Raw genomic sequence first — 22,935 nt, 5'->3', positions numbered from 1 at the left:
GGTGATTACATGAACCTATTTAAATCCAGGTCTCCCTTTAAAAAGAGACAACTGGTCTCAATGGGCTTACAAAACTATAAAGGTCTACTGCTACTACTATCCCCGTATCAAATGGTGACTCACACGTAAGCAGGTCTTGTTACAGAAACTCACGCAAGCATTTTGCACACACTTGACAAGCATTCTAATTACAAAGAGCAGAGGTTCACATAAAAAAAAAACTCTATAATAAGTTAATCTGCATGGTCTACCAAAGTTATATGTACTGTAGTATTTAAGTGTTTTGGAATAGTCGAGTTCAGTGGCTTTTGAATGTACAATAAATATTCTTTGAACATAAGAGGGAAAGGGATGACTTCACAAAGCCTTTCAACATTTAAAATGAAAGGGAGGCAAAATGATCTAATTTTAATTGAGGTGGAGGAGGTGGGAACTCTCTGCGAAATAAGAGCTGTTGCGGTGACGTTGTGAGGAAAAATGAGCACGGGCTAAACACAAAAGGGATAAATACACACGTAATATTTGTTTCCAAAAAAATGCGTTTAGAATTCCAGCAAGGCGCAGTTACAAATTTGATAAAGTTTAAACGAATGGTGTATTTCATTCCTTTGATAATAAGGACTTGTTTTGATTTCATCCAAGTGCGGCGTCCCGAGGATGGATGGCTTTGATGACCCAGAGGATGTGCGCCTACACACAATCCAGGGTCGTGCCCCCACTGGAAGCCCTCGAGAGGGTTTAATGTTTCAGGCGGAGTCGCTCCATTCACATTGTTCTCATCTGTGATGAGACGGGCATTACTGTGATGTAGGGGGCATCACGGTGACGAGATGTTAACTACCTCGCCGGGTATGCATGGTGGTCGTGGATTCGATCTAGACCCCGATGCCTATATGTTTGGAGTTTGCAGGTTCTCCCCGTGGTCGCGTGGATTTTTCTCCGGGTCCTCTGGTTATTCCCTCTCAATTTAGAAACCTGCATTTATAGTATTTGGCTGCGATAAATTTCCACATGATAAGCCACTTTTTGTCACGCTATCATTTGTGACCAGGTCACTTCTGAAAAATAAGCTAATAATGCAGTGGGCTTAATCTGGTAAAATAAAAAGTTTAGTTTTTCTGTTTAGTATAATTGAGCACATGTGGCAGAGTAATCTTATCAGACTACAACTTCATGTAACTTTGGAGGGCACCCCCTTACTTGTGATTTAACAGTACAGCATAAACATTACATTCATTGCCATTATTTTAGCCTTGGTATGGTTACATTTTTTTACACAAAGGAAAATCATCCTTCAAGTAAAGGTGGAAATGTCTCCATGTTCAGATATGCACCGGAGGAGGCAGTACATATCTCCACTGGTGGTCCTGAGCCCCGAGTGAGTGGTGGACATTTATCTGATGTGATATGGCCCCTTCACAAACTAACATGAATAAATAGTTGTCCTACCTTTACATGCTACCTCTTTAAGTCCACTTATTGTGCTTGTATTACAATAACAATTTTACACTCTCCCCAAGTTATTTTATATTCATTTGTACATATGTTGGACTTCTTTCGTACCGTACGTAGCCAACAGTGCTAATCAGTGGTGTGAGGGAATGACAACAAAACTAAACCCAAAAATCAGTTCTAAAGAAATTAGTTTTCAATCAAAATTATTTAAAAGTACACAGCTCCGGTGGCTTCCTAATATTAAAAGGGGCGTTCCAGACGGCCACAGAAGCGCATCTGAAAATGTGCGACGCAGTGACATCTTTGTTCGATTGTTCGAATACATTTTCCTCAAAAGCTACATGGCAAAAAGAAAAGTTTGCAATGCTCTTTTTTCAAGTCATAAGTTAAGGCTACAAGTATATACAAAAATTGTGCACTTTCAGTGATTCACAGCTGGTTTTTACTGAAAATATTTTAACAGCTGCTTAACATGTACAACATCTCTCACTTGTTTGCAGTCCCAGCAGTAAAATCCTGGAACCAAGTTGCTTGCACCTCAGTGGATGTGTTCCATGCAATAAAGTATTGGAATGAATGGACAATGAGTAGATGGATGTATAAACAGGGAGGTGCAGTAAATTCCCATCGTGTTTATTATATTACAGTGTCATAATATAACCCACTGGTAGATATGCAGCATCAGGGATACATTAAATGTCATACCACAGTGTTCAATGTGTACAACATCACAATATTGTATTGCAACTGTTCCTGGATTTACATTGACACAGTTATTCATGATAAGACTTTGTGTTTTGGAGAATATCATGGTTGGAGCACAGTAAAAATGTGTTCAATTTAAAAAAACAAATCAACTAGCCAAGTTTATCAAATGATGCATGGTGTGACTTCCATCAATGCTGTAATAAAACCACCTCTGTTTTTTTCTCAATGTTCTTCAGATTGCCTTTGAGGCAAAGGAATTTCCAATGAAACTAACTTAAACCCTAAAAATTGTGGTTGAGATTACGAAAACGCATTACGCCAACGCATTACGCCAACATCAGATAAAAGTGCAGACACTCCGCGTGACATCAAAAGCATGTGTCAAAAAAATCCCGCAAGAAAAAGAAAAGCCTGTAGATCAAATAAGTGACTAAATAAAAACTGATTAATTTTCAATATTTTCAAATGAACCTGCTCCAAAGCATGGTGGGCTGGATTTCTCAATAAAGGCTCAGTTTGGCTTTTCAAGCACACAACACGACTGTACTCATGCAAGTCATTTAAACAATTATCCCATGAATAGACGGGTGAACGCAATACGAGTTCAGCACGAAACTAGCCTCATAGGATGGCAAGCATCAAATACGGCAATGGACTTGTTAGGCTTTGTCACAAAGATTATACAGGTCACGTGATGATCTCTTGCGGTTTTCTCAGCTTGGCTGCCTGCAAATGGGGACATTTGACCAAGCCCCGAGAATTCTAGTTACCAATCATCTGGTACAAATACTGGAGATGCTGATGCATATTCAGAGGCTGTCCTTACCTATGTATGCATGTGCACACACAGACAGCAGAGGACGCTGACTGATGTGCTTTAGGAATCGCCATTGTTGCACATTGGACACTACACACAGTGGTGCCAGGACCATACCCAGACACACGCATAAATGTACCCGCACACACACATACACAATTGTCCATATACGCGTGCACACTAACACGGGGGGAGTTAAAATGCGCTCTCACACATACGGACTCACAATGTCCATCTACATGCACATACACAGTGCTTACTCCATTCATACATGAAAGGCAAAAATCCCACTATTTATCTGAAAAGATTGTTGGGGAATAAGAGCTGTTAGGAAGTCTCTATTAAAGTCAGCAAGGCACACGACTCTCACGCCAACGTGCACACGCCAATATAGCCTTAATAGGCTGTTGGGTCAACTGCTGTTAGTAAGCACCTATGAAGGCTGGCACGGCACACGAAGGGGTGGGTGGCCAGCACCACGCCCAGCCGCCTTGTTCCATAGTGGCGATGTTTAAACACCGCACCATTTGAGGCCGAGTCGACCTAGGGGAGGCCAAGGACTGGTTCAAATATTCATCACCGATGTTGGCCGTGAGCAGGAATCGAACTCGGGTCGCCGAGTTCGTAGCGCAGTGAGCTAACTGCTACACTACCGCCTGCATGCACACACAAATACAAAAATCCCCTGTATAGCCTTAACAGGCTGTAGGGGCAAGTGCTGTGAGCAAGCACCGAGAAAGGCCAGCACGGCACATGAACTGGTTGGGTAGCCAGCACCATGCGTACACCCAAGCATGCACGCACGCACGCACACGCACTGTACCACAGGTAATGTCCAACCACCCACGCTTCACACTCGGGTTGTGTCTGGAATTACCGTGGCTCTGAAACAGCCCTGTTTATTCTCGAGTGCAGAGACGACAAGTCTGGAGCTGCGATTTTTTTTTCTGCCGTAACGGGCGGTCACTGTGCGCGCTCGCACGCTACACACACTTAATAAAGATAGCGTTACGACACGTGAAATCCACTACCGTAGGCAACATTGTGTAATCGTGGGCTCACCCAGCAAAACATGCACAAACATCCCAAGTGTACTACTCAACTTAAAATGTCCAATATATATTTTCCTCTTTAAATATACGATGTTACCATAAGGATTTCCCTCCCTCCTCTGTCATCTTTTGTTATATATTGTTTTTTCTTTACAAATTCTTCCGTAGAACATACTTCCGAATCTGTTGTTACATGGGCACCTTTTCACTGGCTGTGGGTAGCAGAACCTTTGGCTTCCATCATGTCCGGTTCATTTTGCACCTAACGTGAAATGCTGATGCCTCCTCTGTAAAGCTGTGCAGGATGTCGCCTGCATAGGGCAGTCTCTGCCCAGCAACTTCCTAATGCCAAATGGGTGCCTTCAGAGTGCTAACGGGGTGGCAGCATCTTAATCCCAGCTAATTACAGCGTTCTAGCTCAGCGTAATTTTAGTACTTATTTATTTATATAGGGTACACTGAAGACTGCAGAACTACGAGGTTGCCATCTCTCACTAAGTGAGCTCGGAACAAGCTCGGTGAAGGAGCATTCAAGATACCTCCCTTGCATTTAAGATTTTTAATTAGGAATTTAATGCGGCCTCTCTAAAAATGTTCAATATCATCTGCCAAGTTATAATTATGTTTATGTTATAATTCAGATGGCTTTTAAAAATATACACCTTTATGCTGGAATACCCCATTAGGGCAACGCTTGTGTTTTTGAGAATTCGACAAATGAGGGTGTATGGCCAAGCACCGGATTTTATTACTATAATGGTGGAATACTTCAAGCCAGGAGAGCAGCATTAGACACACTGTTCTATATCAAAACGGTCACTTTTACCATCTGTGAAGCAATCGAGACCTCGGTTTAATGCCTCAACTTAAAGATAGCACCTCCAGCAGAAATGTGACCCCACTTGCTCCATCGATGGGAAAAAAGCTGAGCTTTCGAAAGAGAGTATGATCTCCTCACTGGACTACCAGCACCACTCTCTGAAACAATCAAAGGTGTTTCCTTCGACCGCCTCCCATCCAGGCAGTGACTAGGCCCAATGCAGCTTAGTTTCTGAGTTAGAGCCATCCACTGTGAGTAACAGAAGACGACAGTTTGTGAAATACGTGAGTGCCAAGCCAGAGGCCAGTGCCAGGGGGTTCCGCTGATATGACATGTCAGCATGCCCACTTCGATAGTGGCCATGTGCTGTGTGCCAAGTGCAGGTGACCCATTATGGTGATGCTGTATGCCTGCCCCAATGTATCAGGCATATGCAATGTAGTGAAACATTTTCTCGTCAAACACTGAAATTAAATGTACACATTTGTTAAAATTTAAAACTCAACAAATTATTTGGTGAAATAATTAATTGGCGTGCTATCAAAAAGGGCCATTGCCCAAACGTCACCTATTAAATATTTGTCCTTCTAAGGAAATGCTTTCTAGAATGTTGAGTTTTTTGTTCACTTAAAACTATGTCACACCCAATTGGGACTAAAAAAGTATCGTTAACATTGTATGTATGTTGAACTTCTTTCACACCATACATAGCCAACCGTGCTAATAGGAGGTGCGGATATTGGACATGTGTGAAGATATCAATACTATACAAAATAATATTAGTCACATCGCAGGGCAAATCCTTTCACAAAAAACCTTCACAATAGCAATGAGGAAATGTGAAGTTATGTTTGCCTGTTTCATACTCCACAGCCATTACATCTGTCAACCATTACAGGCTCAAGACATGACATAAATCTGGTAGTTAAAGGGACATAACTTAGCTGAAATGAAGAAAGGATGGCATTCCAAGATAATGTTGTACATACATTATTGTTGAAAATAACTTATACTGATGACCCGAAACTGTGAGAACTTGAATGAGGAGTTAAAACATTGGGAAATTAACGAGGTTAAGTTTGTTGGATAATATTGAAACTTAAAATATGGTGTGATCTCAGAAGGTTGAATGTTCTTCCAAGTTGTCAGTCATGGCGGAGACTCCACTGCGTTGATTCCGAAAGGTACAAAAACTGGGCAAAATTTAGGAAGCAATTATCAAAAATCAACCATATAAATGTTTCCATCATATGAAATTGGACAGAAAAGGTAAAGCATTTAACATAAAAGATGTTGAGATGTATTGCTATGTTAAAGAATATTCATGTAAAGTTTTACTTATTTTCAGTATTACAACGGGGTCATTAAAATTGAAGTGTTAATGCTACAAAATGCCAAGGTATTTATAGAAATGTATGTGGTCAATGAATGAGCCACATTATTTATTTGCTCTATTGCAGAATGGGAATAACAAAGGTCATGTTTGGCAGCATTAAAAGGCAATTTAAGAAATACAATTTTCAGCAAAAAAATGTCAAAAACAAACATACTGCTTGTGGGGATGAATGTGTGTGTAGAACACTGTCCTATAATGTCAGACATAGCAGTTTACTTCTGCCCCGGGCATCCTAACGGTCAACTCAGCCTTAAAAGTATGAATCTGGTGCAAAGTTTGTGTCAACAACATCAACCACGAAGAGACCAAAGAGCAGCTAGGCATGGTATTGGTCCCATCACGTCACATGGTATGTTGTTGATCTTAGGTGCTCGCAAACACAAACACTGTATAAAACTAAACATGGAATTGTTTTTGTGAGGGTGGGTGTATACTTGCTTGCATGTGTGCAATGTTTAAGACACATAGCCGAGACAAAGCATCTCATTTCAAGCAACATCTAGTGACAGCATGAGGCCGCACATCACTAGAGGCATTTGTGAAGCCCGCTTTATGAACAAAACGACAATGACAGTCACGGCAGATAACACTAGATGGATGAAACTATCGATATAAACATGTCATTGTGAAAATTGTATTATCTTTACCTTTTTTTCATAATAAAGTGAGGAAAGGATTAATATTCTGGTTCAATTATTTTAATGATGATCGAACACCTAATAATAGAGTTGAGGAATGTTACAGCCCAGGGGATGCTGATAAAATGACAGAATAAAATGGGACAAAATTTTTAATATCAAAAATGAAAGTACAAAATTGCAAATGACAGCAATTGGAGGGCTGTTCTATTTCAGATGAACATCGAAAGCTTTTATTTTACTTAATTCTTCCTGTTCAGAGCCCACGAAGACAGCACGTCTCTTTTGCAACAGGCACCAGGTAACTTCTAAAACTAAGTGCAGAAGCCGGACATCAGCCACAGTCAGGATTACAGTAATATTACGGTTCGAAGCAGTGTCTATAGTTAAGCAGATAGTAATCAAGGCTTTGAATACTGCAGTACTTTGAGCTGTGAGGGCCCTGGTACATGATTCTGCACAGTAAAATGTTTTGCAGACTTGGAATCGTGAATAGGAAATGTGCAGCTTGTTGTGAAGTATCTAGACCTATGCTTACTGCTCATCTTCTGTGCGCAGTGTAAAATGTATACTTACAATGATTTATTTAATCATCATTTGAACAATCGTTAGAAAACCATTTAATTTCCAATATGGAATTCTTAACGCACTTCAAATTTAATGCAAGAGTGAAAACGATTCCGTAAAATTATAAAAAGCCTCTGACCCAATCACCATGGAAGATGCCCAATCTCATAAGACTTAAGAAGCTGAGAGTGCTTGTACAATGGATGACCACCATCCACAGCAGGTCAATACAGGCTGCTGCAAGGCTATCTGGTGACCAGCAGAGTGCACCGCAGCAGAATACATTGTTGTACTGTGCTACTATGCTCGGCCTTTACCAACCAGCACAAACCAGTGCAGACAAAGTCGGGTGAAATAACCCCCATGACATTGCGGAGCATGGGTGGGCCCTCATCCATAAGTGGATTGACAAAGAGCTGTACAAGTAGTTATTAAAAAAAGCGTATTTTTAACTACATTTAAGAACTATACTTGATCATGTGATGAGGAACACGGGTGTAAAGTGCCTTCGGTGGAAGTCGCACGTCTCCTCTCCAGTGAAACCCTGGGCATGGTTATGAATTTAATACTTCCTTGACTACATCCTGACTCCTTATTATTTTTCATGATGGCAAAACCCGAGCACCTGGCACTTTCTCAAGGAAATGTGGTATTTTAAGTTGAAAATGTACTAAGTTATAATTAGGGGACCTCTAAAATAACTAACCCCACTGGAAATGATGTGGAAATATTAAGCCTATTTTGGATATCATTTACACTTGTCGCATAGTATATGTACACATAGGTACATGCCGTGAATGATTGACCCTAGTTGAAACGACCTCAGAATATAATGGCCATCATGACAGTTGAGAAATGTGGCAGTAACATAAACACGTTATGATGAACCATTGGACAGAAGACAATGTAAATGGAACATACAGTCTATACTAACTCTGGGTACAATTTGGGTTGTTTAGCAACATCAAACCAGTTTTAGAAAAAATAACTTCAACTGAGATGAATGGGAACTAGATAAAGAATTGAATAGGGCACTATATAAATCTACATAAGATAAGAAACTAAAAGTTACATAATATCGTTCCGAGCAGAAGCAGCAGAAAGTACAATTCCGTCAACGAACGTACTTCATAAAAAAGCCGTCATTAAAATGTTTGAGCCTGTGTTTATTACATTGAGACAGCATTGATGCCATTGACCACAAGCCAGCCTCAACGATAATTGTATGTCTCTTGTTTTGGTATGTGCCTTGCAGTTTTGGACACGAGAATCATTTCCCCCCACCTGAACCCCTCCAACCATAATAAAAAAAACATTTGGCCCCATTGCATTGACAGAACAAGGACGCAGGACGTCCACCACACACACTCCTCCAGCCTTCGAAGCCCACCTCCTTGCACGGCGTTTGTGTACGCAGACACATGGCGCCGCACACATCTCCGACAGACGATATATACGCTTTTGTGATGGCTCCAAGTATCGCGCTACCCCTACGCACCCCCCCCCCCCATAACTCGTGTTAGCCACCACCCGGATCCAGCCCCATCAACAACTGCCGACATCCCGCAACTGGATGGCATCATACGGGGTACAGCAGTGGTTCCAAACCTTTCTGGATGCGTGGACCACCATGCACAGTAAAACATATATTTCAAGATCAAAATTACCCAAAAATCATTGTATCTACAATGTAAATTGTAGATACAATGAGGGGTTCGGCATTGGTGGGCAAGAAGACGATTGGTACCCAGGATGGTGACCAGGAAGGTCAGGACTCACAAAAGCAGCATAGAGCATAGCAGGACACTGGGGGTTTTTGGGCATTACAAGGGGGGTCAATTGAGAGCTAAGCAGGAGGTAGGAATGATCTTTTTAACAACAGCAGCAAACTTTATCAGCTGGGGCCCGGTCAGAAAAATAAAATAAATAAATCCCTGAGCGCTGCTCAAGTCGCACATGGGACTCGGGAGCCAGGAGTGCGCTTATTGGTGGGGTTTGAAGGTCTATCAGAAGAAAATTAGGCTCCCTGAGGCCGTCACAACCTTCTGGCCTTTCAGATCTCCTCTAAACGTGCTCTGCAGAGCAATAAAAACACAGCAGAAACCAACACCCTACACTGACCCCAATCCTCACCTTCCACCTTCACCCTTCACCCTAACCCAAGCAGATGCAATCGAGACATGATTGGGTGGTCTCATGGTTCATTTCTTATCCTCCGGTTCAGATTTGGTAACCTTAATTCTAGCAATTTGTCTGGACTGCAAGTCCGCTGTAGTAATGTGCCGTGGCAATTATTTTACAAACGTGTGCCGTGTGTTTTAAGGGGACGTCATCGTTTTCACGGATGGAAATAAATGCTAATGCCATTTATTCTGAGCAGTGGTCAATAATTGCACTCATTCTACAAACAAATCGCATATAAAAAAAAAACCTCTCTCACACGGACCAACGTGAGCTCCACTTAGCTCCACAGCACTTCCCTGCGCAACAGGAACGTTGAAAAAGTTGGAAAAAGAATTGATGAGCAGGCCCAAGATGGCGAGGCAGATCAAGAAGTTCATCAAGGGACCAAAATGTACACCGTTGTTCAATCGTGACACTGCGTTAATTAACACAGCGTTGTTAACATGCGCTTATCCATATCCGTCAGCCAACAAGACTCTGAGCCACGCAGCCTCACTACCTCTCCTGGGAGGCTCAAAGCATCCGCACATTCCGGCCGGTACAAATACTCCCACACTTCAAAGCCTGCTTGCATAGCACCCCTTGAAATCGCAAGCCCGCAAAAGGTAAATATTTTGATGCCAGTGACCCCAGCCAGATTCCACAGGGAGCCATGGGAGTTAGAGCGAGGAGACAGCAGCCTTTCTCCACCACTTTCATCTTAATTAGCAGGTATGCAGACGAGGCCATGACAAGATACCTACATTTTCTAATATCGCTCCTCCCTTTGTGTTTATTTCCAAATTATGCTCATTATCCTAAACTGCCTTTAATGTACGTTTTTGAGTGTTCGTGGTTAAATGGCCAGATTAATTTTACAATTCAGAAAGGGTGTAATCGACAACTTGAAAAACTATGAGAGAGACATCATTTGGGCACCTCCTGAATTCTACTTGATTACTTTTTAATGGGCACTGGGTGCATTTAAAAAAACAGGGTTCAACAGCAGCCACCAACGCACAATTGGTTTGAGTGCCACGCACAGGTCAGCAGGTCCTCGCTCGTTACTTGTAATTGCAAAGAGAGCCAATAACGAGAGCGTTCATTTTGGAACATTGACCACACCCCATTCCCCCATCTTACCCCCCATCCAGCCCTCTCCCTCTGGCAATCCCACATTAATCAGCTTAAATGCTGCTGCACACGAGATCCACTCTCTGAGCCCATACACAGCAAACGAACCAGTTCACCACCACCTCCCAAGCTGTAGCCCTGGAGGCCAAATCGACACACAGGCTCACCACGCTGGCCACATATCTGACCGTGGTGCCACGATGTGCAAGCAGGAGGCCAAAAAAAAAGCTGTGCGCCACACTTATATTTATTTGTGAACCAAAACAAATTCGAATTCGGAATGCAATTGCAGCATGAAGCAGCCTTGTGATTGGCTGCTGCCGAACAAATAATTTGAAGTCTTCATATCGAAAGCAACACTGAATTTATAGACCGTGCACACAGATTGTAGACAAAATCAGTTTTAATGACTATTGTTGAAGCATGCATACTAATGTAATTTTATAAATATAATTGCATGCAGGTTATCCTACTCAACCTTTGTATAAGCAGTTCCCAATCTTCCCTTCTCCCTTCCCTCTACCCTGTTACCACTAAACACTGCACAATTACCATTGAACCCAGTCGGCTAACAAGCGCAACCCAATAACAAGGCTCTCTAAACATGCATCATGGTCCACAACAGTTTACTGAAGCCACAACCATGAAGGTTTCTATACTTTACTGTTGAAAACCCTTGCAACCCAAGCTGCCATGCCATCTCCTACTCTGCCACTCTGACCCTCACCCAGCCCAGAAGTTGCATGTCAACTCCAACAATTCCAATTAGTGAGCTAATGAGCTCGTCTGGAACACTCCAGACGCATAGGGAGGGTTTTGGGGGTTTTTTTCTGAGACCATGGCACACCGTACAGGCAATAGCAAAGGAAATAAAACGCCCACAGCATGTTCATGTATACAAATGCACATACGTGGCGAGCACACATATATTAGAAGCAATACATAAAGGGAATGCTGCAGCAAGCACCATGTATACCTGAAAAACACACCCATCAATAACACTGTTTTAAAAAAATATATATAATGGGCCACATTTCGGGCAATGGCTGTCCTTCAGCTCACAGAGAGGCCAGGCAGATAAAGTGGCTCAGAGTTAAGAGACCTCCCTTCGTATACTATGTATACCTGGCTGGTTTTGACCATGAGTACCACACTGGGTTCTAGTTTTAGGCCGGGCTGACTGGGCAGTGTCCCCAGATATTGTTTGGAGTCTATTTTACAATTAAATGCATAACCAGGAATCGAATCTGGATAGCCTAGATAGTAGTGTGCTAAATACTTTTCCACTGCTTACCAAAAATGCATGCTTACAATATGTGCATGCACGCATCCAAATATAAGCAGTCGCAAAACACATGTACGAGTTATACATGTTCTGATTCGTCAATCATTAATTAATACGTTTAATTGGCAAAACTATTAGTAAGTAGTGTACTAACAGTCCAATGGGCGAGTATTGCTCTCACTATCAAGGCCACACGTGCGCGGGCGTGCACGCACACGCATGCAAGTGGGCACGTTTGCATAAACACAAAAAAACACACACCATTACTTTTTGCCAAAAACCTTCAACACACAATATAAGCGAACGAAAATACGCAAACAGGAACAAACACAGACGGGCGTAGGCGCCTCTCAAACATCCGATGGGCGACAAGCCATCGTCTGGCACCGCTGAGTCAAATCCCGCGCGTCAGGTGAGGCCAGCACCGTTGGTTATTTGAGCAATCGCAAGGCTCCCATGCAGATTCACTACTGGCTGCAGCAAAAAGCCACATCCTGGCTCCTGGGGACTCCTAGGGGCAGATGTCGTAAACACTACGCATACAGGAGGTGGTAGGGGTGGCTCATAGGACTAGTAGCATGTCAGAGCACTGGGCTGACACCCCTGGGATTCTCACACAATGAAACCGGGTTCTCAAGTAGTTGGATTTGACAGTCTCAGCCCCATTCACCGATAGTTTCAAATAAATATATATATAAAAAGTATTTTCTAATATTTTGGCAAATTTTACCTCTAAGAATGTTTTACTTTGGTTTCATTGACAAAAAATTCTGAACAATCTTTGCTAGGAATATAAAAGGTATGTCCCGAGCATGGATGAAGAGGCCTTTTAAAACGATTTCAGAAGTCGTTTTGCGATGCCGTTCTCTTACAACAGGGTGGTACACTCTGAGCTGTGAAGAGTCTCGCATGGAAACACTTTCGACTCAGAAGATGGCTTCAATAGCACAATATGAATATAACCAGAGTGAAGGGAGGGGGGAAAGAGCAAAAAAAAGCAGTGAAAAATTCCGAAATCAACACATTTAATTGCTTCATCCAGGAGATGTAAAATGTGGTTTAGGAGCCCTTGAGGGGCTGCAGCCATCATTGGGCAGTTGAAAAGATGTAGGAAACACGCAGCTGCAGGGCATCTACAGAGTGCCAAGGGATCTGTGGTTTACAAAGTACCCATCTATCACCTCATCCACAAAAGGTCTGGGCTTTAGGTGGCGGTATAGTCTTAAAACCAGTACATTTCTTCTGTATTTCTGAATATATAACACTTAATGAGGTCTGCAAGACATTAGTAGTGTCACTGTTTTAGTCAATGGATTGATAGCTTATTGTACTTTTTTATTGTATACTTCCTGAGTTATTTTTTTACCTCTTTCTAAAAATGGCATTTAATATACCACGAAACCTGAACCCAAACGTTGGCGTTTAAGTATATCAGTCAGTATGGAAGAGGGCAGCTAACAGAGAAAGGCACTCGGGTAAGCATCCAGAGGTTGGTAACCAAAGGAAAGACCTGAAGCCATACGGTTGGATACAACAAAAGCGTTTTTTGGAAGCGAAGTTTCAACTTTGCAAGCACTGTGAGATCCCTAAGAAGGATCAAAGTGAAGGGAAAGGGTGCTGACAAAAGGCTTGGCCATGATGGCTTCTCAACCCAACGAGTAATTTTACATCAGAAAAATATTTTTTTTATACACAACCACTGTGTTTGCACATGTCCTATAAAAGTGGGAAGGCGATAGCTCATGTGTGCTGCCCTCTGTCAGTTTCCCCGTTGCAACTCCTTACCAAAAGCTCTGTGCTCGTATACTTTGTGTGATACTTACGATACTGTGTGCTGCAGCACGTGTGTCTGCAATGGAAAGGCCAACGGCCACATCGGGGGTCAGTTTCTGCTGTGCTTCAATTCTTCTGCAGTGCCCGTTTGGGGCAGGTTATGATTCCATACTGGATCCTGGAACCCAATTTTAATGCGACCGACTGTCAACAAACATCTTAAATGTACCATTTTTTCTGCTGTCTTGGTGCATGGTTTCTGCCTGCTGCTGGGAACTGTATTATTATTTTTATCCAAACGGACCCAGCTGCTGAAGTTAATGCTTCCTTTGCCATTGTTAAAATGGCATTCTTTACCCCCTGGTAAGCTCAAAAGGACATCGTGTAATCCAGTGTGCTGCCCACAAGCGTACTGCCCTTATGCTAGCAGTACAATGGGCCCTGTATGCCATCTGCCACCCTCCCAGGAGGGGACCTGGACCACTGTTGATGAGACTGCGATTTGTGCTGGATGAAGGAAGGGGCAATGTGGACAACACTGGGGGTGGTGAGTGTGGCAGAAGGGTAAATATAAGTCTATCTTCCTGCACACAGCCCTCACAACTGGACGGTGGCATTCCATCCAATGGATTTATTTACAGAATGGACAGTCCCTATGCAGGGGAAGCCAGGTGCAAGCAGACAACGCGGCATATTGAACAATGACACAAAAGCACACCTAGGTCACAAATTAAGACTATCCTTTGCTCTTGAGTTCTTACCTGGTTGAACAAAATACATGTGTACATGGTACACAAGGATACAGGTGAGGTTGTATGGGTATGTGAATGCATCAAGTCAATGCTGCGAGTTGTGTAATAGGCAAATAAGTGGACAGAGCAAAAGTAGAATGGTGATGGGGGTGTGATAGCATGTCAAACTTATAAAGTGCAATTGGTGTGTTACTTATTGCACCTTGCCTCAAGACTGCCCACAACAAGAACACCCTTAGGGCAAAGAGGAAAGATGCAATGATAATGTCTCAGACAGTTATTCTGAACTGTGCCTTCCATTAAGCAACAATTTTGCTCCCCTTAACATTTCCAGACATGAGGAACGGCGCTAGATGCTTGCAGACACTGACAAAACAATGCACTTTTTCAACTAAACTGGTAATCTTCTTGGTTCTTTCGGTAAAGTTGCGTAGAATTTAAATAAAATAATAAAAATAAAACATAATAAAATAAAAATTCTCACGACGTTTCGGCCACAACACAAGTAGCCTTCCTCAGGTGAAGAGACAGAACTCTGGAAGACAGCGCTTCAGTGAACACAGCCAAGCTTTGGCCACGTCTTTTCAGCTGGGTGGGAGGAGCAGAGCGCCTTGACCAAGTTTACATATCAACAGAAGAATTTAGCATTGAAGTAGCTATGTTAATGTGTTGGATTAGCATGATGTTAAAGTCAGAAGTTAGCATGTAACTGAGGGATTAGCATGATGTTAGTGTGAGGGATTAGCATCTAACTATGTCGGAACTATGTCGGAAAAAAGTGGCGGTTTCTTTTTTCTTTTCAACGTTAGCAACACTGTGGTTAGCACCATGGAAAGCGACGAGCTTTGTTCAGACGGATGAGTCCATCTATGCTCAGAATGGAGGAGGGGGGAGAGAAGAAACAGCAACGATGCGCTGCTCTGTCCTGTGTTGCATTACTACTATGCTACAAACTAGACTACTATACATTACAATAGTATACCTTCCAATCTAAACGACATTGTATAATTTTGATTTAAAGCTTTCGTAACTGCAATGATTCATATTCTGGGTTCTTTCGGTAAAGTCATCCTCTCAGCCGACAATTGTCATCCTCTCAGCCGACAAGGGCAATGGCACTGTCATCATGGACAAAATAGAATATAACAACAAAATTCAGGAACTACTCAACGATAGCAGCTATACAAAACAGCCTCATCACTAAAACCAACAAAATCATTTCTGATTCAACAGCATTAATTGATCAAACCAAACAGTTCTCGTTGAAACCTTCTGCGACCAGGCCACCAAGATTATATGGCCTTCCAAAGATACATAAAGAAGATATACCCCTTTGTCCCATCGTCTCTACTATCAACTCCCCCACCTACAAACTGGCTCGTTTTTTGTCTGAAATCCTGTGGCCTTTTACTGGAAAAACAACCTCTGCGGTACTAAACTCTACTCACCTGGTATCGACAATCAAGGGTATTTCCCTGTCCCCAGACGACCTGCTTGTCAGTTTTGATGTGGTTTCCTTATTCACCAAAGTTCCTGTACCTGACACCATCGCAATCATTGAAGACTTGGTTCATCAAGGACTGCATACTGATGTACCCCCCCTGGTGAGACACTGCTTAACCAACACATACTTCACCTGGAATGGGACTTTCTACAAACAAACTGAGGGCACCCCAATGGGCTCCCCCCTATCTCCGGTTGTAGCCAACGTTTTCATGGAAAAATTTGAGACTGACGCCATCCAGACTGCCACTCTACGCCCGACCTTATGGAAGAGGTATGTGGATGACACTTTAGTCATCTGGTCTCATGGCCGGCCTGCTCTAGACCAATTCCTCGACCACATCAATTCCATACACCCAGCCATCAGATTTACCATGGAAGTCGAAAAAGATGGCAAGCTACCCTTTTTGGATGTCCTAATTAAAAGGAGACCTGATGGTTCAATGAGCCACTCTGTCTACAGGAAAGCTACCCATACGGATGCTTACTTAAAACAGGATTCCTACCACCATCCATCCCAGAAGAATTCCCTCATCAAGACTCTATACCATAGAGCCCAAAGCATCTCCGACCAGGAACACATTACCAGTGAACTCAAGCACGTACACCAAGCTCTCAAGGCTAATGGTTACTCCGACTACACAATCCGCAAACCCATCACTCCAACTATGAAGAAGGATCCTCTTGAGGAGTCATTCAAAACCATCACCTTACCCTACATTGCGGGGGTCACAAAAAAATCGCCAAAATCCTGAATAAACACAAGATCCAGGTCCGATTCAACACAGTACATAAAATCCGTGATCTGGTTCCGTCGGTAAAAGATGTGGTTCCAGACATACAGTACCCGGGCGTCTACAAACTAAGTTGCCTCTGTGGTAGCAGCTATATTGGAGAAACCAAACGACATATCTCGGACCGCATCCGTGAACATAAAGCAGACTTGGAACACGGTAGGACGAACACCTCAGCCGTGGCAGATCACTGTTATAATTCAGTAGGCTCACATGACATTGACTTCTCCAAGACGGAGGTTCTCTGCAAGCAATCCGGCTACTATGAGAGATTCGTTCATGAGGCCATCCACATATACAAACACAGAGACAATTTCAACCGAGGAGATGGATTCTGGCTTAGTAACCATTGGAAAGACGTTATAAACCATTTCGGTTCTTGATTGTTATTTTACGGTGACTTTCAGACCGCAGTCCATTCGCTGGCACTGCCTCTTAGTACCTTTCACACGACGGTCAATGGTATGGTTTATGGCATGTTGTATAATAATAAAATAGTATGACAGTATAATGTTCAACATCATTCATAAGGCAATATATAGTATCGTAATTGTATAGTGAATATAGAGCAGTGTGGTACACAGTAGGGTTGGTAGAATAATACATAGTGTAATATTACAAGTCTAATATTATATAGTCTAAAGTATAGGGTAGTGTATAGTAACGCATTGTATAATTCAAGGGTGGGGTTTGTCTATGGCAGCGTATATTAAGGTGTATAGTCGTGTAATTTAGAAAAAAGTTTAGTTGGAGGCATATCAATATAATGCATAATGTTAGAGCTTACATTGGGCTGTGTATACGATATTATACAATGTAGTTTAGATTGAAGGTATAATATTGTAATGTATAGTAGTCTAAATTTTTATTTAAAGCTTTCGTGATTGCAGTGATTCATATTATTCGTTCTTTTGGTAAAGTCACGTTGAAGGGAAACAATAAAATAATAAAAATATATAAAACAATAAAATTATCATGACGTTTCGACTGCAACACAAACAGTCATCACCTGATGATGACTGTTTGTGTTGCACCTGATAATGACTGTTTGTGTTGCAGTCGAAACGTCGTGAGAATTTCATTGTTATATATATTTTATTGTTTCCCTTCAACGTGACTTTACCAAAAGAACCAAGAATATATATAGAAGTCTAGTTTGTAGCATAGTAGTAATGCAACACAAGACAGAGCAGCGCATCGTGGCTGTTTCTCTCTCTCCCCCCTCCTCCGTTCCGAGCATAGATGGACTCGTCCGTCTGAACAAAGCTCGTCGCTTTCCGTGGTGTTAACCACAGTGGTGCTAACGTTGAAAAGAAAAAAGAAACCGCCACTATTTTCCGACATAGTTACATGCTAATCCCACACACTAACATCATGCTAATCTCCCAGTTACATGCTAATTTCTGACTTTAACATCATGCTAATCCAACACATTAACATAGCTACTTCAATGCTAAATTCTTCTGTTGATATGTAAACTCCTTAGTCAAGGCGCTCTGCTCCTCCCACCCAGCTTAAAAGACACGGCCAAAGCTTGGCTGTGTTCACTGAAGCGCTGTCTTCCCAACAGTTCTGTCTCTTCACCTGAGGAAGGCTACTTGTGTTATGGCCGAAACGGCGTGAGTATTTTTATTTAATTGTTTTATTTTTATTATTTTATTTCAATTCTACGTGACTTTACTGAAAGAACCAAGAAGATGAATCCCTGCAGTCACGAAAGCTTTAAATCGAAATTTAACCTTGTAATGTTATTTATAACCAGCTAAGAGCCCATTGAGCTGCACTTGCACTCCCCATTCCACAAGGAAAACCCAGGACACGTGGTGGGATTGGAACTCAGAGCTTTCTTCCTGTCCGCAAGGCAAACACTCATCTCCTGGCCAATCTTCCACAACTTAACAGAAGCCTACGTGTTAAACTAACTTAACATCAACTCAACACATTGATAGGAAATGCGCTACGTAGACAATGACAATATTTTTTTTAGTAAAACGGATTTCTCAATTTCACATTTTTTGTTTTTGTTGCATGATTAAAAAAAAGTGCAGCCCAATCTTTTTTGGCATTCGTACATAATTATTGTAGGAAAAAAAACACATTGACTGCAAAGACCCTTGAAGCATCATTGCTGCATAACAGCTACTGCGTGGTGTGGTGTTAGAGGGCTGAACGGAATTACAAGTAAAGAAAATTGCCACAAAGCCATGCCACATGTTACAGTGTTGTAATAGGAAGTGACAGAAACAAATAAAAACACATCTTAAGCCATGCAACACAGTAACACAAAAGCTGAAAAGAATAATTGAGGTACAAGTTTGAAGAAACTATAAAACAATCAAGGTTTGGGATCTATACCAAAGAACACAACCACAAGTTATTGGTTTATGATGAATACATCTCACAAAACCACTCAACGCTAAAGTCACAGGTTTGCAAAAGCAAAATCAGGCATGCCAGGGTTTCCCAAGCACTCTTGTACATCCTTCCAAACCAGCATTTGATCAAACAATGGCCGTTTTGAGTGGCTCTAATGTTGAAGCTAACGTCAAATTATATCCCATAGAGGTCCTAGCCAAACTGCTGGCTAGCTCATTGTTCTCTAGATTTTAGAGTAAATTACATTTTAGGGCATGCTTTATTTCATTTGTTTGTTTTCAGTTCAGTTATATTTAGAAATAAAAAAGCCAGTTGCCAGAAAGGTCAGGAAGTTATTAAAATGGGTCGACATCCCACACGAATGTAAGGGACTTCCTCCTTCTGTGACAATGCTCGCTCCCGTGACAGGGGACTACTCATGTGTCTTCCCGGACATGAATGTGGACCATTTGTGGGAACATGGGAGGGAAATGATTTACTTTGCACGGGGGGGGGGGGGGGGGGGGGGTTATGTGCCCATTTTGCGAGCGCCCGTTTACCAGGGAAACAAGGACAACATCAGAGCACAGACATTATCGAGCACGCCCACCCGAGGAGGGAGGTTTTGTGCAGGCGTCGGTCAAAATGCCTATGACTGAGGCGCCGGCCAAAACCGTGTAGCCAAAAACCGGCCGTCGGATCACTGCCATGCAATGAACAAGAGATGGAAAAATGAAATATGCTGGAAGTTATAGAGCACAAAATGTATAAAGTCTTTATAAAGCCTGTACGATAAGTGTGAAATGAGTCTGTGTTACGCAGGTTGGGTTTTTAAAAGAAAAAAACTTTCTCTCCCACGTACTTCTTTGAACTCCCCGTGTGTTCTATGCGCCCGCATTTGATTCAGGGAGGGATATATAAGATTAAATAAAAGCCAAATGATTATATCAAACATGCTTGGATACTGAAGTTACAAACTGTTCTGTATTTTATTTTCGTATTACTTGTGAAATTAAAACACTGTGGTTTTATCGAAGGTAAACAATCAATTAAAAAGCCATGCAATGACAATTTATAAATAACAATGTTCTGCAAAAGAGAGAACAGACTGCAATGCAAGCATACTACGTTATGTAGAAATGCAGTACGATGCAAGCTGTACCATGTAAGTATATACTGCACACCTACCACGTAGGTTTATATTGGTGGTGCAAGAGGATGTTTTAACACTTTGATGGTGGTAATGTATGTATGTTGAACCTCTTTCGCACCATACATAGCCAACTGTGCTAATCAGAGGTGCGGGGGAAGGACAAGAAATACAAAAATAGTTCTAAAGAAATTAGTTTTCAATCTAGATTTAAAAGTGCATAGCTCCAGTGGCTTCTTAATATAGAACGGAAGAGCATTCCAGATGGCCGCAGAAGCCCATCTGAAAGCGCACGATGCAGAGACCATCTTTATTCGATGGCTAGCCAAAATCTGATGCAAGGATGACCGGAGTTTGCACGATGGTTTATGCTCCTTGAAGAGATGAGCAAGGTATTGTGGTTCATTTGTGGCAAGCAACTTTGTGTGTAATTGGTGTAAATGATGTGCTGCACAACACACTGTTAGTGAGCACCGACAGTGGACAGCACATAACACTAAAAGGTGGGTGGATACAACAGCAAGACTCACTCACCCTGGTGTTAAATCATTGTAAAAGATGCTATTTGGCTATTTTGTACAATAATATAAACATTGTAAGCATCTAAGTGTAACCGCACAGAAAGAGAGCAAATGCAAATAGGAAACTTGAGAGGAGGGTATTTTTACATTATTTTTGGAGACAGTATGGAGCGGCATGGTAGAGAGAGAGAAATATGATATATTAAAGTACATTTTTGGCAGAAGAGGAGAGTCTTAAGCCTAGATTTGGGAAGGGTCTCTGCAGTGCAGATGCCCAGAGGAACTACAAAATCATCTTCCGAGGAGCAACCCATAATTGTTTAAAGGGGCTGACCGATACTTTAGACAAGCGAATGTGGTTAAGGGAACAGAGGACAGGTGGAATGGAGTAGATTGAGATGAGATGGCAAAGGAAGGTAGGAGCAAGTTCATGGAAGATCTTGATTAAGTGAAGGTGAATTTATAATTAATCTAAGACTTGATTGGGAGCTCATTTGTGGATGCGAAGTCTGGCAACATAATTTTTTATCAAATGGAATTTGGAGGTGCAGTAGTCGAGTCCCAGAGCCTCAGCAGTGGCTAGGGAAAGGAAGTGACAGAAACAGGAGATTTTGCACAGGTGAAAGTAGGATATCCTAAATTGTTGGGGATGTGAGCAAGAGCTCACAATCCATGACAACTTCAGAGTGCATGACTGTGCTTGATTATGTCCTTGATCAGGAATCAAACCTGCAATGCTGGTATATTATCTCAAATTTATAGTCACCACCCAAATATTTAACACGTATGTGCTTATATACAAAAAGACAAAGATCCCCTTTTAGCCTGGGACACTGCAGGGGATTAATCTGTTCATGAGCACTTGAGGTCAGCATTACACAAAAGGGGGTGGTGGGGTCAGCACCACACCCAACAACCCTTGTATCCCCAAAGCTAACGTTGTTCACACTGCATTAAGTACTCATTATGTGACGAGTTGACTTACGAGAGGCCAGGTATAGATAACAAAAGTCACGATAGTTTTGCATCATGGCTAGGAATGGGTCACCGGGATAATACTGAACTACATTATGCAATGTGTTACAATCTTCCATATTTACGAATACAAAAAAAATGGCAATTCAAACGTATCGTGGTACCCACCCTGGGTCATATAGGGAGAGCAGAGTGAGGTTTAATTAGTTAGTATATAAACTGGCCCCATAGTTTCTGTTGCTGAATGCCGCAGACATATATTACCAGGCAGCTGCGGGGACGAAAATTTACGTTCATGTAAAAAGAAAACACTTTTATGAGCTGCCCACGGTGAGCACAGTCGGTGGCCTGTGCATTCCATCCCTATACAGCAAGACACCCAGATGACGCATACGCACCTGGAACCAGCCTACACACCAGATGCATTTTCTATATTTCAGTGGCTTTCAAATTGGAAGGGAGGAGTTGGGGGGGGGGGGGAAAGCTCACCTTAAGAGTTGAGTCACAAAGTATATTGCCAAAGGCAGGAAGATGTTAAAAGAGTAATCAGATGGTGACATTAACAAAATGTGTGAGTGCATAAACAACGATTTGATTAATTGTCCAATCTTAGAACAGTAAATTAATTATGAAGCTCACTCAATCATGAGAACGAGGTAGGTACCGCACAATAGATTACCATTCAACATTGTAGAGTTTGCCAGATATGCTGGCAAAGACCTGTAATTCACCAGTCTGGAGGCAGGATTGGTGGTATATGCATAATTTAAGTGCCTAAAATACCTAGCCCAGCTAACTTTTATGTATGGGTTTGTGAGCATCATCCCCTCATATATGGTTTGTTTTCCTCTGATATAAAAATAAAACGAAATAAAACATTGGCCAAACATCCCAATGAAGTCTGCCCCCAAAAAATATTTAAACTGAGAATCTTCTAAATAAAAATGAACCATTAGATAAATATTATTATTATTACTAAGCAACAATGTGGAAAACATATTCATGCAATTGATATAGTACGTAGCATAAACCTGCCCGAGAAATAATGCCACCCATTCCCAATCAGGATACCGTCGG

At 41.9% G+C, this 22,935-nt stretch overlaps 1 protein-coding gene across 5 annotated transcripts in view; it reads right to left on the bottom strand.

The window, feature by feature from the left end:
* SPRYD3 (SPRY domain containing 3) overlaps nt 1-22,935 on the bottom strand; it is a 135,675-nt gene that overhangs the window by 98,107 nt on the left and 14,633 nt on the right. The window lies entirely within an intron of this gene.

Source organism: Petromyzon marinus, chromosome 4 (genome assembly GCF_048934315.1).
Source record: "Petromyzon marinus isolate PM22_M1 ecotype Great Lakes invasive population chromosome 4, UKy_Petmar_22M1.pri1.0, whole genome shotgun sequence".
Taxonomy (NCBI): Eukaryota; Metazoa; Chordata; class Hyperoartia; order Petromyzontiformes; family Petromyzontidae; genus Petromyzon; species Petromyzon marinus.
This window is presented reverse-complemented; position numbering and strand designations above follow the sequence as displayed.